The sequence below is a fragment of the Epinephelus moara genome, chromosome 5, assembly GCF_006386435.1.
Source record: "Epinephelus moara isolate mb chromosome 5, YSFRI_EMoa_1.0, whole genome shotgun sequence".
Classification (NCBI taxonomy): Eukaryota; Metazoa; Chordata; class Actinopteri; order Perciformes; family Serranidae; genus Epinephelus; species Epinephelus moara.
Genome location: NC_065510.1, coordinates 22831850 through 22847289, shown reverse-complemented (window position 1 = coordinate 22847289; position 15440 = coordinate 22831850). Strand labels below are relative to the sequence as shown.

The window sequence follows — 15440 nt, the reverse complement described above, 5'->3', positions numbered from 1 at the left end:
ATACAGTAGAGCCAGAAATGGGACGAGCAGAGCACACGCCAAAACATAGGTTGTCAAAAATACATCTTTCGTGCATGTGTGTGAATTGGGTCTTGAGATCTGAATGTTTAGATGAGAATGCGGCTTTGTGTGTGTGTGTGTGTGTGTGTGTGTGTGTGTGTGTGTGTGTGTGTGTGTGTGTGTATTCGTGTGTTTACAATCGCAAACTGAGGGCATAGTGATCTCTTTGCTCCACAAGCCTCCCTGGATTCTCCTAATTTCCAATTATCCAATTATGGCAATTTGATAATTACACATATTTCTCGCTTCCACGTCTCCACAGTCAGAGACAGGATCAACAGAGAAGACAAATCCAGTCTGGGATGCAGATGCAGTTGGATACAACCATAGACACTTATTCTTTTTTACATATGAGAGAACCTTTAGACGTCACAGCGTCACATTTCTGAGAAACACACAATACCAACACTGATAAACGTCATTCTCAGAGTATGATTCAGTAACAATGCATTAATTCTTTCCCAAATATATGTCAGTGTTGAGGACTGTGGATTATTTCCACCTACCATCCAAATCAGAATTAGGTTTACTGCCATGTAGGTTTTCATATAGAAAGAATTTGCCTCAGTAATTCGGTGCATAACAACTATAAGAACCACTTAAGCACATATTAATACTTGGTATGAATTTCTGTGTTGATATGACGTATCATATAGGTTCCAACCGAGGATTGCAAACTCATTACAAATCAGGAAGAAAGAAACTTGTTTCCAACAGGCAATTAGAGAAAATACATGAGACGCTACAACACAGTTATTGTTGCTGCTTTCTAAGTGAACAATAAGCTTTGGTGCACTGATTATATTCCTCTCTTCTCACTGCTCTCCTTCTTTTGACTTGTTTTCTCTTTGATTTATTTGGTGTCGGGCCGTGATTGAAGGTCTTACAAGCCAAGTATTCGGTCACACCAGCAGTTTTAAACTCAGTACTTTTTACTGCTACTTTTTTTGGAAGGTTACATCATGTTTTTGAGGTATTGCTTCCTGTTGGTTGGATGCATTCATTTATTCCTGTGGGTCTGATGCAGATGTGGAACTAAGTCACACACATGCAAGTCACAAACAAGTCTCAACCTTCAAGTCTCAAGCAAGTCCCAGGTTCTGTGGGTGGGAATCAAACACATTGAGTCCCTGCTTTAAGTCGAGCAAGACAAGTCAAGTCAGTTCAAACAAGTCACGAGTCAGTTCATTTGAAATTCTGATCATCTAATCAAGTTTCTATATTCAAATCAGTGACACAGACAGTGGTCATAAAAAGTTTTATGTTCAACATTAATGAGGACTGTTACAACCTTATAAAATTTACTGATAATTGACATTTAGTGGCAATCAATAATAACCCTCCTAAATGAACAACAATGGAGAGTGAGGCTTTGAAATTATAACCCTGTAGCTCTTAAGGGGCTCTACAGTGAGAGCAGAAGCCAATAAGCTAGTAAGTTAGCTAAAAAGACACATCAAAGTTTCTTTGTGGGTTTTATAGAGATGGATGAAGTTGATGCTGTGGTGGTTGTGTCACTGATTTCTGAGCTGCAGACCTTGCATACCACTGTTCTCACTACAGTCACCTGCAACGTAATCCTTGAATCCAAATGTTAGTATTTTTAGTGGAGTTGTTACGATACCAATACCAGCATCAGAAATGCCTTTGCATTAGCATGCAGATCAAGTTGCAGTGTGTAGCCACCACTACAACTACTGTTTTAGAGTGGCCAATAATACCTAATTTCTGGTAAATGGTCAAATTATGTCAATTAAATAATAAAATAAAGTTCTCTGGCAACCATTCACTGTATGCATTTGTTTATGTTTTACAAAAGGTTTAACCTGAGCCAAACCCTAAAACAATGATAGTAATCATTTTTGATCCATATAGGGTTAGCAGTATGCAGCTTTCATTTATTTTTTCAGTGGCATGGTATCAGATTGGTACCCAGTATTAGCCAATATGCAAATTTAGGTATCAGAATCGGTACGAGGACGGATAAAAATGGTATCAGAAGTTCTCTAATTTTTCAATTAGCCCCCTTAATATAGCAGCCTTGTGCGCTGGCCTCTGCTGGTTTGCCGTGTCCTAGTAGGCTGTACACATTTTACTAGAACTCACCCAAATATGTTCCAAAAACAAGACGAATCTTCTCAATATCTAGAAAAAATCCAAGTAATTTATTAAAAAAAAGTCCTTTTGAGTCATCTATCTCAAGTCTAAGTCAAGTCTCAAGTCAGGTTGAGACCTTTATCAGTGTTTTTCAAGCAAGTCTTAAGTGCTAAAATTTGCAACTTGAGTCTGACTCGAGTCAGATCATGTGACTCAACTTCCCTACCTCTATTGAATAGTAATGTCCACGTTAAAATATGAAGCTCAACTCAGGAAAATGAACAAAGCTAACACTAATTCTAAAAACCAGGTGTCTTTACACAAAGCCCTGTGTGTGGCTCGGGCAGTGCTTCAGTGCTGCTGCAGCTCAAGTCCTTCCCAAGAGTGGTGTGCATTTGGCTCATCCTCATGGAGGAGGAATCAGATAATAGCCAGGACTTGTTATACACAATCCATATTTGCTAAAACATGTCATGTCTTTCCTGCATTGCCAAATGCAAACTACTGCATTGGTTAAAGTAATTACTTATTCATTACAGCTGGAAACTAGGAATTTCTATTCAGTAGGAATGGCTTTACAAGTGGTGTTGCATATGGAGCAACAGGCTCTTGTCTCCTCACCCACAAAGTAAATATGATGACAAAGTGAGAACATGGGCTTGGCTGTTGTGCTGCAGCTCAGCGTTTTGCCAAAGTAGCTTTGACACAATGAAAGGAGCAAACGCAGGGGAAAAAATGAGAGCGAAATTCTTGCCTCCAGGGGTTTTGTCATTTTTTGTCTGATCTGGTTTCTGGTATTGTCAGCTTTATGCCATCCCAGAGGTTTTCAACCAACAGGCGTGGCCTGGACAAACAGCTTACAGGCAGGACACACCCTTCACTCAGAATACAGATCATCTTTCTTGCTAAACAGGAGTTTTAAACCTCAATCCCACAGACCTGATTAATATACAGAGTGGATATGATCCACTTTTAACACATTACACCACATTGTTTTTCTAAACTTTTGTCCAGACTGAGGTATTTTGGGTGCTAGATACTAAACTGTAACTTCCAGCTGAGTTTCATTTCTCTTGAACCAGCCTTATTATAAAATTGACAGTGGCCAACTGGCAGCCATGGCAACCCAGATACAGACAGGCCCATTAAAGTGATAGTAGCTGATGAAATATTTAAGGGCTACAGGTGAAGCCACTGAAGGGACAGATAGTGCCTGGTCTGATCATTTATAGTGTTTACCATTCTCAACCAATCGACAACACAGCAGGAAGGAAAAAGGTCATTTATTTTCTTATCTGTGTCTCTTTTATTCCCCTCAGTGACCGCTGTGTTGGGCCATTTATCTTCAGGACAAACACAGATTAAGACTGAACTCATGTTTAGAGCAAATTACAAATTTAAAATGGACACAAGGATATCTTACGTGATCATGCATCTAATTTTTGCTGTTAAATGTCATGGAGACAAATTAATAAAGAACAACAATTAAAATTAATTAATCACTATTAATATAATTTGATTTCTCAACATTAGCTTGTGTTGTTAATGTGCTGAGTGGCTAACTAGCATCTTGAATCCGTCCTGACAATCTTCCTGTGTCCCCTTTTTGAGTGACAAATACAGACTACCACCACCTGCTGGTATGGAGAGTTATGCCTCTCATGCAGGCACAAAACATACATGCTGACTGACCCTTGACTGTAGTCTTTGTGGTGTGTTCAAGTGCAATTTTTTTGGCCCAGACACAGGGTCGGTGAGGCAAAGCAACAGTTGACCTTCATTGCCACTAGTTCTTTGGTGTTGGTTTGGTGTGTCTGGGCCTTTATTGTGAAGAGAAGAGGAAAGAGGAGAACATTTTAAAGCCAAGTTTTGCTATTGTTAAACTAAGTCTGCAATGCAACTTCACTGTATCATACTTAAATCATAATTGTCTATATAACCCCACAAAGCCTGTCGTAGTCTGTTTCTAAACAACGAAAGCCTACCAGGTGCTGAATAATGAGTGTAAATAGCTTATGAGATAAGACTGTGATTATGTAAGCAGATCTATAGCGGTGTTGCTCCGCGCTGCATGTCTGTGGATTCTCACATGCACATGAGGGCTAACAGGGTGTTGGCTGTTGTATTCAACTCCAAACTGGTTTTAGAAACAGGCTGTTCCCACAATATTGCTCAGTGATCACGAGAAAAGATTCATTAGCATGTTCAAACACAAAGGTGCTCAGTGTAGCCAGGAGGGGAGAAGATGAGGCAACAGCAGTACCAAACACCCGCAAGGGAAAAATACTGTGTTCCAAAAATTGAGCTCAGTGAAAGAAGTAGATAAAGACATAAATAGGACAACAGGAGGATAAAAGAGCCCTTATGCCCCATTGTTAGGATGAAAGACATGGTGAACTTCACATGCTGTAAGTCTCTTGAAAGAGGGCTCAGCCTACAGTAGAGAGAGGGGCTTTTTACTGTAACCAGGTGAGATAGTATCCTGCTTCCTGCCACTGATATTTGCAAAGAGAAATGTCAGCTCTCCCCTGTGTATACACGAGTCATTACATGTACTGTACATTATGTGTGTATACAGAATGTACTGATTGGTCTTCACTCAGGGGACTAAGATGTAACCTTGGATAACACTGTGAAAGGACCATAGAACATAGCGTAATGTGTTTTTTTTTTTGTAACGTTCCGACGAGCCACCGACTAAAAATCCCAACTTTTCACATTTTTTTTTAAATTTATCCAACAGTATATCAATTATATTTTCTGTAAACTTTATTTCTTTATCATCATCTGTAATCATGGTCCAGTGCCAGGTATATCATTCTCATGGAAACATCTTAATTGATTTCATTTTTACTAAATTATTTAATTTATTCTTTATTTTATCTTATTCTGTTTTATTCTATTTTTATTGCTTTATGCATTTATTTATTTGTTGCCTAAAAACAGTCCAATTTAATCTAAACAAGACAAGTCTAAAGCCATGGGCTCTGCAAGAATTTACTCAGACCAGACTGCCAGGAACGCTGCTGAGCCTTGCTTCCAATTTTCCCAGTGGCTACTGGCATTATTGCAGCAAAAAAAAACCCTGCTGCCCAAAAAACTTCCCACAGGGTGTTTCTGAAAAAGAGACAACAGCAAAACCACTGACAAGACACTTTGAACTGCAAACAACGTCAATTACGAGTCTTTCTATTAAGATTTTTTGATCCATGGAGGTTTTCAATTCTTGAAACTTTCCTCTAGCTGAGAACCGCGATTTACAAATCTGTAATGTCATCACAATGTAAAGTCTATGAGTCGAGTGGGGGAAAGCAGGAGAAACACAACTACGAATGATTAGTGGGCCACATACAGTGGTAGTAAAACTGAAAGCTAGAAAGTTTTTGCCTTATGTGTCAGGCGAGCAGTTCCATTGAACTGAATGGGGCGCCATCTTACAGTCCGGTATCTAGTTATAGATCTAGGCCTGTGTGTTCACTATGGTCACTAACATAGCTTAGCATGTCAGAATGCTAACATTAATAATACCTATAATGCTGATGGGAATGCAATTAGTTTTGCAGGTATTTGGTCATAAAATGAAGAAATCTTGACCTGATGATGGCGCTACATGAAACACCAGGGGGTCCCAAATTTGTCCTGGATAGTTGTCCGAATGTGTGGATCAAATTTCACATCAACAGTTGTCGAGACGTTTTTCTCAAAAACACAAATGTCAATCTTCAAGGGGCTCAATGCGAAATTCAGAGCATATGAGTTGTCTGGACACGGTTCTCAACATGGAGGTGGCTGAGCCGGCAGCTGGCAGCTAACAGTGCTAACTCCATAAACAGCACTAAACAAAGGCAACGGTGCTGACAGAGCAAACGGTGTTAACCATGGGGGGGCACAGAGGGTGGATGCTACGCTTCCATCCAGATTTCAGTGGTAATCGTCACTTGAGCACAGTGCAATGTGGCAGCACACAAGGCTAGACCAGGTTACCAAAACAAACCACAGAGAAGCTCAGATTACAGCACACAGAGAGGTGGCATGACTTCATTCTCTGCTAAGGACACCATTACTCGACTCTCTTTACATAGCACATAGTGTTCTGCTGCTGTATTAATGCTCTGATTGCTGCATCCAGCACTTTTAAAGGTTGCGCTAGAGGAAAAGTCAGTGCATCACTAAAGCCCTTAGGATTAATTCTCTAAACACCATGTATGTCTGTACAAAATTTCACACCAATTCATACTGATGAGATATTCCAAAGTGATGGAACAACCACCAGATTGACACTGCCAGCCCAAGCGTCACACCAGTATTAGAATCAGCCTTAAAGACCCAACATGTGTAATATGTGTGCAACCATAGAATGTAAACTCTTCACAGCATTACAACCCTCCCATTTATCATAACTGAAATATTACGAATGCTTTCAGATGCTTTAAACAACAGGTCATAGCACATTTTCACTCTGTTTCTTCCTGACCCCCCACAAGCTAAATTACCACATTCTATGTGCACAATGTGGGCTGGTGACATCATTCCTACATTCATGTTAGTATGAGGCTTCAGCCCATCCCCACACTACAATAGGCGCCTGTCAGTGATAAGAATGTGTTTGGTGTGGGTATATCCTATCTCTGCTCCTGCTGCTTCCTCTATAACTCGTTTGCATCACATCTCACTTGCTGATAAAAGAAAAAAACATGTTGCGTGTGGAATGGCAGATACAGCATGTCTGTGAAGTCCGCAGATGTTTATCAGAGATGATGAGAGCAAGCTGCAGCACTGCACTCATATAATCAACCAGCTGGATGAAGACAGGGGTTTGAAAAGCTACAGTATGATACACAGCTTACTCAAAAAGTTTGAGTTTGTTTTTAAAGGGAATACAGTGCATACCAAAATGCCTGTAGGGCTCATCTGTGTCAAATATTTGCTTGGGTGTGGATGACTAGTGAACCTGTTTTTGTCAGTTCTGTTTTCACCCTTTTAAGACTTTGCCTTTGCCTATGCCTGAAGAAAGTCACAATGACCGAAAGCTTGCATTAAACTGATATATGCACAGTGTTTGAGTGTGCGGCTGCTGTTTTGTTGTTTTTTAGGCACTAAGTTCAGCTCAAGCACCTCTTTAAGTGTTCTGCCTACGGATGAGCGGTGGCTTTTTTCACTAAGATTTTGCCTTTAAAACAAGTTCAGCTGAGGAAATGAAAAGGTTTTCTGTACCTTTCAAGTGGCTGCACACTTCCCTAAATTATGACCTTTTTTTCTCAAAAATATTCAAGGCAAAAGAGATGCAAACTAATGTAGTAGACACCTGCCTCTTACACCTCATGCAAAGTGTTTTACTTAACGTCCATATGCTTCCTGTGGCAGATGACAAACTGCAGGCCGCCTGAACATAACTAGTGCCTTAATTCTGGGTCATTCCTGGACAACAGAAGTGGTTCAGCCAGATTCAGTTACTATCTCTATTCTTTACGCTCTAAAGAGAAGCTTTTTTAAAAGATGTCACAGAGAGTTTGCCAGGGGAAATAGGGTGATTCTTTGTGCTAACAAGAACACAGGCCAGCCAACAAATGGGCCAAGATGTAGGCCAACTTTTAACACAATAACACAACTGACCACTCTGATGTCTGTATGTTTTCGTATGGAGCTAAATTCGAAACGTCAATAGCTTGACCTAGCAAAGGCTTGACAGCATAGGGACAACAGCGAGCCCCAAGGCTATCTCATTAACACATATCGAATCTGTACACAAACAAAAATGTAAAAACTGGCAATATCACTGATGAAAAGACTCCTGGAAATCACTGCACCTGACTTTTGTATGCTAAAAAATATAGCATTTATCCTCTCTATAACTACAAATTGTATCTGTTGCATTTCTGTTGATGTATGAATTGAATAAATGTGATACAAAGTCAATCAGTCAGTCAGTCATTGGTGAGTTTTGGAATTGCTTTTCACCCTTAAAGGTCCAGTGTGTAGGATTTTGGGGTATCTATTGGCAGAAATGGTATAATATTCATAACTATGTTTTCATTGGTGTATAATCACCTGAAAATATATATGATATTGTCGCGGGTCCTCTCCCAAGGAGTCTGCCATGTTGTTTCTACAGTAGCCAGGAAGAGACAAACTAAACACTGGCTCTAGAACTCTTGATGGGACCATTCACGTTTTTGCGTCGGCCATCATAGTTCTCCTACACACTTAGCACATGGGAGAAGTTTAAGTCCTGCAACCTCAGCACTGGGTGCCACAAAATCCTACACACTAGGCCTTTAAAGAGAGCCAAGGTGGCCGCTTGTCCATGCAAACAGTGAATGCATCTGATACCATTCACATAACCATAAATATAAAGATACAGTTCACCTAAACACACGTTATATCTTGGTTGTTTGACCCAACAAATTCTTTTACCTTTGGACTACCCGGACTAGACATTCACCCCTGTTTCTAGTATTTAAGATAAGTATGGTTAATCCCTCCCCAGCTCTAGCTTCATACTAACCACACAGACATGACAGTGGTATTAACCCTCTCATCTCACTATTGGAAAGGCAGCCCACAATGTTGAACTATTCTGTTAACGGACACAGAGGTGAAATTAAAGGCTACGGTGACATTTTATTTTCAAAAAAATACAGCTGGTCACCACTGCCACACAGCTTTCATGTTGTGTGTGACTTCTTAGGGTCAGCGTCAGGGCATGGGTGGGGAAGGTGGGGCTAATCCCAAACATGAGACAGAGCTGAGCTGGCTGTGTCTGAGATGGGAATGGGGGGACAGGTTAACACACTACAACACCTGCTGGTATGGTGACTGCAGCACCTGTTTCACTTAAATTTCCCACAAGTTCTGCCAAATGTATCTATTTAAATTAATAAATTAGAACAAATAAATAAATAAAACTGTCCCTTTAACTTCTGTCTTGCATTAATTATAATAAAACATTGGTTAACTTTTTATTGTTTATGATTCTAAAGTGAAAAAGCTATTCTAATTCAACAACTCTACTTTCAATCGGTAGCACTGAGTTCAGTAAGGTGAAGCAAATCCGAACAATCACAAACTTGTGACCTGAACCTATACATCTAATCACATGGCTATGACCATTATTCACAGTCTGGCATGCAGCGACAGAGGCTCACAGAGCTCCTGTGTGTGCATGTCTTGGTTGTAGGTCTGAAAACTGATGTTAGCCAAACAGATTTCCCACTAAATGAGATTTTAATCTAATTTAATCACACAGATGACTGATCAGCCACACATTCCTCTCATTCCTCACACACTCATATCATAAAGTTTCAGCTTCACTCACATTCTTTTCTGCATGCCAGTGTTTACGTTCATGCTACTCATGTTTAGTTATGAAAAGTGAGGAAAATTCATAGAAATTCACATTTTTGCTGTAGTCTCTGAAGTGGAGCTGATTATGAGGCAGAGACTCGCAGCATGTAACCAATTATGAACATTAGAGATCAGACGGTACTGCGTCAGCTCTCCATGAAACAGCACTAAATAAGTGCAGCTTTGTCAAAAACAACGGTGAAATCACACCAAACCACTTCCCTACAATCATGAAAACCTCATAATTTCACATCCTTTACAATGATGACATTTACAAAAACCTTTCAAGTGGTCATTCTGCTGAGAAACCCTGATATATTTAAATCCCTCCCTCCTGAGAGCGGCTCAGCTCAGAGTGCAGGAAAGAGTCAGTGGTGGTGTGCTACTGGGCTTTAAAGAGCATCCGCATGAACCACAGCAGCCACATTGGATGATGGCATGCAATCTGTTGAGGAGGACACTTGTTCTCATGATAAAGAACAAACTGTTTGACCAGAACAAGAAGAGGAGACAGAGATAGTTCAGCTGTCATTACGTGACCCAAGTGTGGAGTCACATGAAAAAACATGGCTGACAAAAGTGCCCATGAACAAACTCTACAGGTCCTGTAGTAACAACTGACTCATCTCTATGACAACTGGGAAACCTCTATATGATAAAAGGCAATATAAGTAATAAGAGGAAATAAATTTGGTTTCACTGAAGTGCATTCAAGAGAAAACTGTTTTGAGAAATGTACAAGAAAAATGCCCTCTGTTACTGTATTAAAAAATCTAAACAAACAAAATGTATGGAGTTTAAACTGTTAGGTAATTAATAGATCAGTCCACTGTGATAAAATTAAACTGTTTCAATAATCAACTGACCATTTTGAGTCATTCTTTTCAGTGAACAAATGCCCAACTTTTCTGATTGCAACCATAGATGTATGCAGAGAACTGGATACCGCATCGGAATTCGAGCCCTGTTCATTCCTACGAAAGTTTATCAGTAACAAATGAAGCCAAAGAAGCTCGATTTCAGGGATATGAAATTACCCAGATCTTCCATTTCGTGGAGCCCATAAAGCAGGCTTATGGTAGCTATAGGCTTATGGTAGCTATAGGCTTATGGTAGCTATAGGCTTATGGTAGCTGAGCAGCTAAGTTTTGGTTTAGCCCTCCGCTAACTTAAATGGGGATATTATGTATGGCTCTTCTAGACTTCAGAAATGTTATTGGACCAAATGGATTAAATTCTGATAGTGAAACAAGTCGTTTTCACGTGGGCTGTGACACTTAAAAAAAATGTATATTTACAAATGTCTCTTTCATTAAGTAAGTTAATGGGAAACAGTCTTTTGAAGCCCAATGGCATCACGTGACGGACCTGGATGTTGTAATTGCGCATGTGGTCACTGTGTATAATTGGCTTCAAAGCCTGGTACTGTTCCTGGGGGCTTGACTGCAACACACTTAAATTTCTCCAGTGTATCAAGCATGAACTTCGATGGCTGACCGGCCCTATTTTAGTGGGATTTATACTACTGCAGCGTAGGTTCTGCGTTGATGTAGAGCCGATGCCGCAACCTAACTTGCACTTCCCCAGAAATGTAATTACATGTCGCAGCGACGCAGAGCTCCTGTCTATTTTTGTAAGCTGAAACCATTTCCCTCAGTAGAAATGAAGTTTTATTTACTTTAATTTCCCTGATACGAAACAATAGCCTGGTTCCAGACCATACACCCCGCCCACTCAACTGAGTAGGCTTGCATTACTGGTCTGGCATACTTCAATGAATTTGCGATTTATCTCGTCCAAACGATGGACGGACCAATGAACGCCGGGGGTCTAGCGATTAGCCAATCAGCGCCACGCTGATGTCAAGCTGTACGCCGGTGGGTAACTGGTGAGGATAGCAACAATGGCGACCGCTACAGATCCTACAGACCACATTAACGATGCTATCGAGGTATTTCGCCACTACTCGCGTTAATGGAGGACCAAATTAAGGAAGCTGCTAAACTGGATTTAACGGCGATGCAGCTGGGCGTGCACGACAACGCAGACATTTTAAACAGGCAATGCTCGCTTGTTTTCGGCACCCCCGAGGCATGGATACTAATGACATCAGATTCTGGGTGAGTCGTTGATCTCTACTGATTGGTTAGGGAAAAAAATCAAATTCCCTCCCCCTTGTAAATAGCCTTCAATGGAGGCGATGTCAGACTGAAGGTTCTGGGAGCTTCAGTCTGACACTCAGGCTAACGAAACAATTAATTACGAGCCTGTGAANGTCGTTGATCTCTACTGATTGGTTAGGGAAAAAATCAAATTCCCTCCCCCTTGTAAATAGCCTTCAATGGAGGCAATGTCAGACTGAAGGTTCTGGGAGCTTCAGTCTGACACTCAGGCTAACGAAACAATTAATTACGAGCCTGTGAATTTAGAGCCAGTGTTTGGTTTGTCCAATCTGGGCTACTGTAGAAACAACATGGCGGACTCTGTGGAAGAGAATGTAGATAAAAACAGCTCATTCTAAGGTAACAAAAACACAATAATTCTTAGTTTCAGGTGATTATAAACAAATGAAAACAGTTATGAATTTTATATTCCATTTCAGCCAAACTATCTCCCTAAATCCTTTACACTGGACCTTGAACATCTGTTAACAGGCTGTTGTTACATCCAGCTAACTTACAAACACACAAACAAGGTGGAAAAATAACCTCTCTGCAGCTGAGGAATAAATCAGACACAGGATGAAATAGCTCCTCTGAGAGAAACCGGCACAACAACACAGTTTTAGCCTTTTATGTTTGACATCTTTTCACCTCAGAAACTGGCCTTAAAAAGCTCAGTTTACATCAGCTGACTGTGAATCACATTGATTTATCAGGTGGGAAGGGAACACCTGTAAAGGAATGACACTCACACAAGATGGCCAGCCATGAAACTTTAATGCTGTTTGCTGGTAACTGGACACCGGCTGCATTCTGCCTGCCTCACAATGGGTATCTGAGTTCAAAGCTCCTTATGGGAGGTGAATCAGGACAGGTAGGCTGCACCTCAGACCTCTCCTCTGTGTCTGTGTAATAACTCACAACAACAGCACGTGGATACATGTATTTCTTTTCCAAGCAATGAGGGATAAAGCTGTGAGCACTGCAGGTTCCGGCAAGATTATGAAACCAGATCCATTTGAAAACATGTTATTAAGCAGTGACTGCTTTATTGGCTGAGGTTGCAAAAACTGGGAGCTATGATTAGAGATAGGGTGGGTCTGTCTCTATGGTGAGGACACAACACTGCTTACTTTCTCCACTTCTTTCACTTTACAACAAGGATGCAAAACTAAAAGTATTTTTTTTTTTTCAACTGGGAATCCCCCAGTAAAGCCAGTAGGAACCTGTGGAGAAACCCAACCCTTCACCCACCCGCACATGTCAATCACAGGCAGCAACTGTCAAAGAAAACACACACGCGTGGTCCAACAACACCAGAAATGCCTCTGTCATGTTGTAATATAATATTTAAGTTAAAGCTACAGCTGTAAACGAGACTAAATGTTATGTTTGGAGCTTTCTGTCTCTGTTTCTTACCGTCAGACGGATCCTCCGGTTGGACGGTGAAGAGCGCACAGCAGTTGGAGCGACGTCGACCAGCAGGTTTCACCACACACATACACACACACACACACACACACACTCACACTCGGTATTTTCCTCCCAGGGATAAACAACACAGTCGCTCCGGGTCACAGCACCATAGTTTCTCCTTTCATAACAGTACGCGGAGGTAGATATTATATCCGAGCTACTTAACCTGGTCCGCGGCGCACACACACTTACGCACACACACACATAGGTGAAACCGCACTAATCCTCATTTGAACGCTCCTCCCACTGAGTTACAGCAGGCCCACACACACACACACACACACACAGCTGCTGCTGGTGGAGCGTTTGTGCGCTCTTCAGTTTCCCTCATGAGAAATAAACCAGACAGGGAAGAAGTGGCTTCAGTGCAAGAATAAAAGCACAAGTATGAATAACAATAATGTCCCATATATAAGTGATGTTTGGGGTTAAAACTCTGAAAAGGTTAATCCACTCAAATACCAACAGCCTGCCTTGTTTTGCTCTCCAACCAGCGCCACTCCTCTGGATAAAAACACTTTCCAGGTTCTGTTTTCCCTAAACTGTAATCTGAGAATCAGAATTGCACAATCTTGTTTCTGCATTACAAGATCAGCCAAATCCCACTCATTTGGGAGCTGTTAATCAGTCATGGTGTTGGTTACTTTTATGAAGACACGAGCAAAATAACAGATTTAAAATTCTACAGTCTGTCGCCACCTGCTGGACAAACGAGGTGAGGTACAAGGACAGGAAGAATACAGCTACTATATGTGATGGATTAAGTCTCATTTTAAATGTCATTTGATCCAGAAATTAAAATCCGTGTTGACATGACATTCTTTGACTCGTATATTTAACATTAAAGCTTCATTTTATTATATACCCTTAACCCTTTGAAAGCTGGAGCGACATCACTTTTCTTGTGCTGCTTTCAGATGCCTTTCGCAAGTATTTAGACATTTGAACCCTGAGTAAATGGGTGTGTTTTCTTTCAAAAACATGTGAAAAAAGGCAATGAGCAACAACAGATCACAGTCCCATAAACTGGAAAAAAGAGATTAAAAAATTATTTTAAATTTATTGTTATTATTATTATTACATTTTAAAATTATGTTACATAGTTATTATCATTTTTAATTTTCTAATTTTTAACAATTTCTTTCAAATTTTTTGGGTCACCTCTTTTTTCCTTGCTCATTGCCTTCTTCCCCTGTTTTTAAAAGAAATCAAGCCAGTTTGCTCAGGTTTCAAAGGCTTAAAGGAAAATACCAATATGTTGTTTCCATGGCCAAGGAAAGTTCAGTTATTTTTTTTTTAAACATGAGCTCCTCTCTCTCAAAGCCAGAAACCAGAGAAGTGAGTCTCAAACTTGTGATGTCATTGAGTATAAAGTCTGGAGCTGCTCCACAGACAGTGAATGGGAGCCTGATTTTGTGGACCCACAAGATGTTTTCTTTTTTTATACCCAAATGAGCTTTATTCTGTTGTATGTAGGCTACCCATATACTCAGAACATTCCCCTGCTCTCAGTGTCATCTAGAACATCTTTCATCATTCATTGTCTATGGAGCAGCTCCAGGCTTTAAACCCTGTCACATCACAAATTTGGTTTTTAGCACTCCAGTTTTTGGATTTGGGAGGAAGTCGTCAATGTTTACCTTTATTTCTGGGCGTAGTCCCTCTTTAAAGCCCTTCATACTGTAGGCTTCATTATCTCTGAATCATAATCATGATCATTGTGATTCAGCCTGAAATTATAGAGTTATGTAAATAGCAGAACCTGCATTTATGCTTGATTGAAGAATATATTTAGCTCAAATAGAAGGAAACTTATATTTTAAAAAAAAAAAAAAAAAAAGCAGAACTAATCTGAAAACCCTGCCCCTAGTTTACATGAGAAAGAGACATTTATTTATTGTTTAAAGTTTGTTTACAGTTGACCAGGTCTGTAGCGACATCTTGTGGAAGAAAAGTTGAATTGCAGTTTTCCCATAGTTGTGTTTCCATGTATTGCTGTTGCAATAAGTTGTTACAAAGATGTCCAGTGATGGAAGAACTACTTAGATCTTTGACTTAAGTAAAAGTAACAATACCACAGTGAAGAATATATATATATATATATATATATATATATAGATATAGATATAGATATAGATAGATATAGATATATATACTCTTTTGCAAGTAAAAGTCCTACATTCAAAATATTATTAAAGGAACTAGTGACTAAAAGATAAAAAAAAAAGTGTGATAGAGTAAAAACTACAATATTTCCCTCTGACATGTAGTGGGGTGAAAGAATAATGTAGCATGAAATGG

General features: G+C 40.1%; 1 protein-coding gene across 1 annotated transcript in view; it reads right to left on the bottom strand.

Moving 5' to 3' along the window:
* fhip1aa (FHF complex subunit HOOK interacting protein 1Aa) overlaps positions 1-13354 on the bottom strand; it is a 44574-nt gene extending 31220 nt beyond the window's left edge. The window contains exon 1 of the mRNA XM_050044713.1: positions 13083-13354. The gene's annotated coding sequence lies outside the window, so the exon portion shown is untranslated. The remainder of the gene's footprint in view (positions 1-13082) is intronic.
* Positions 13355-15440: the final 2086 nt, after the last annotated feature.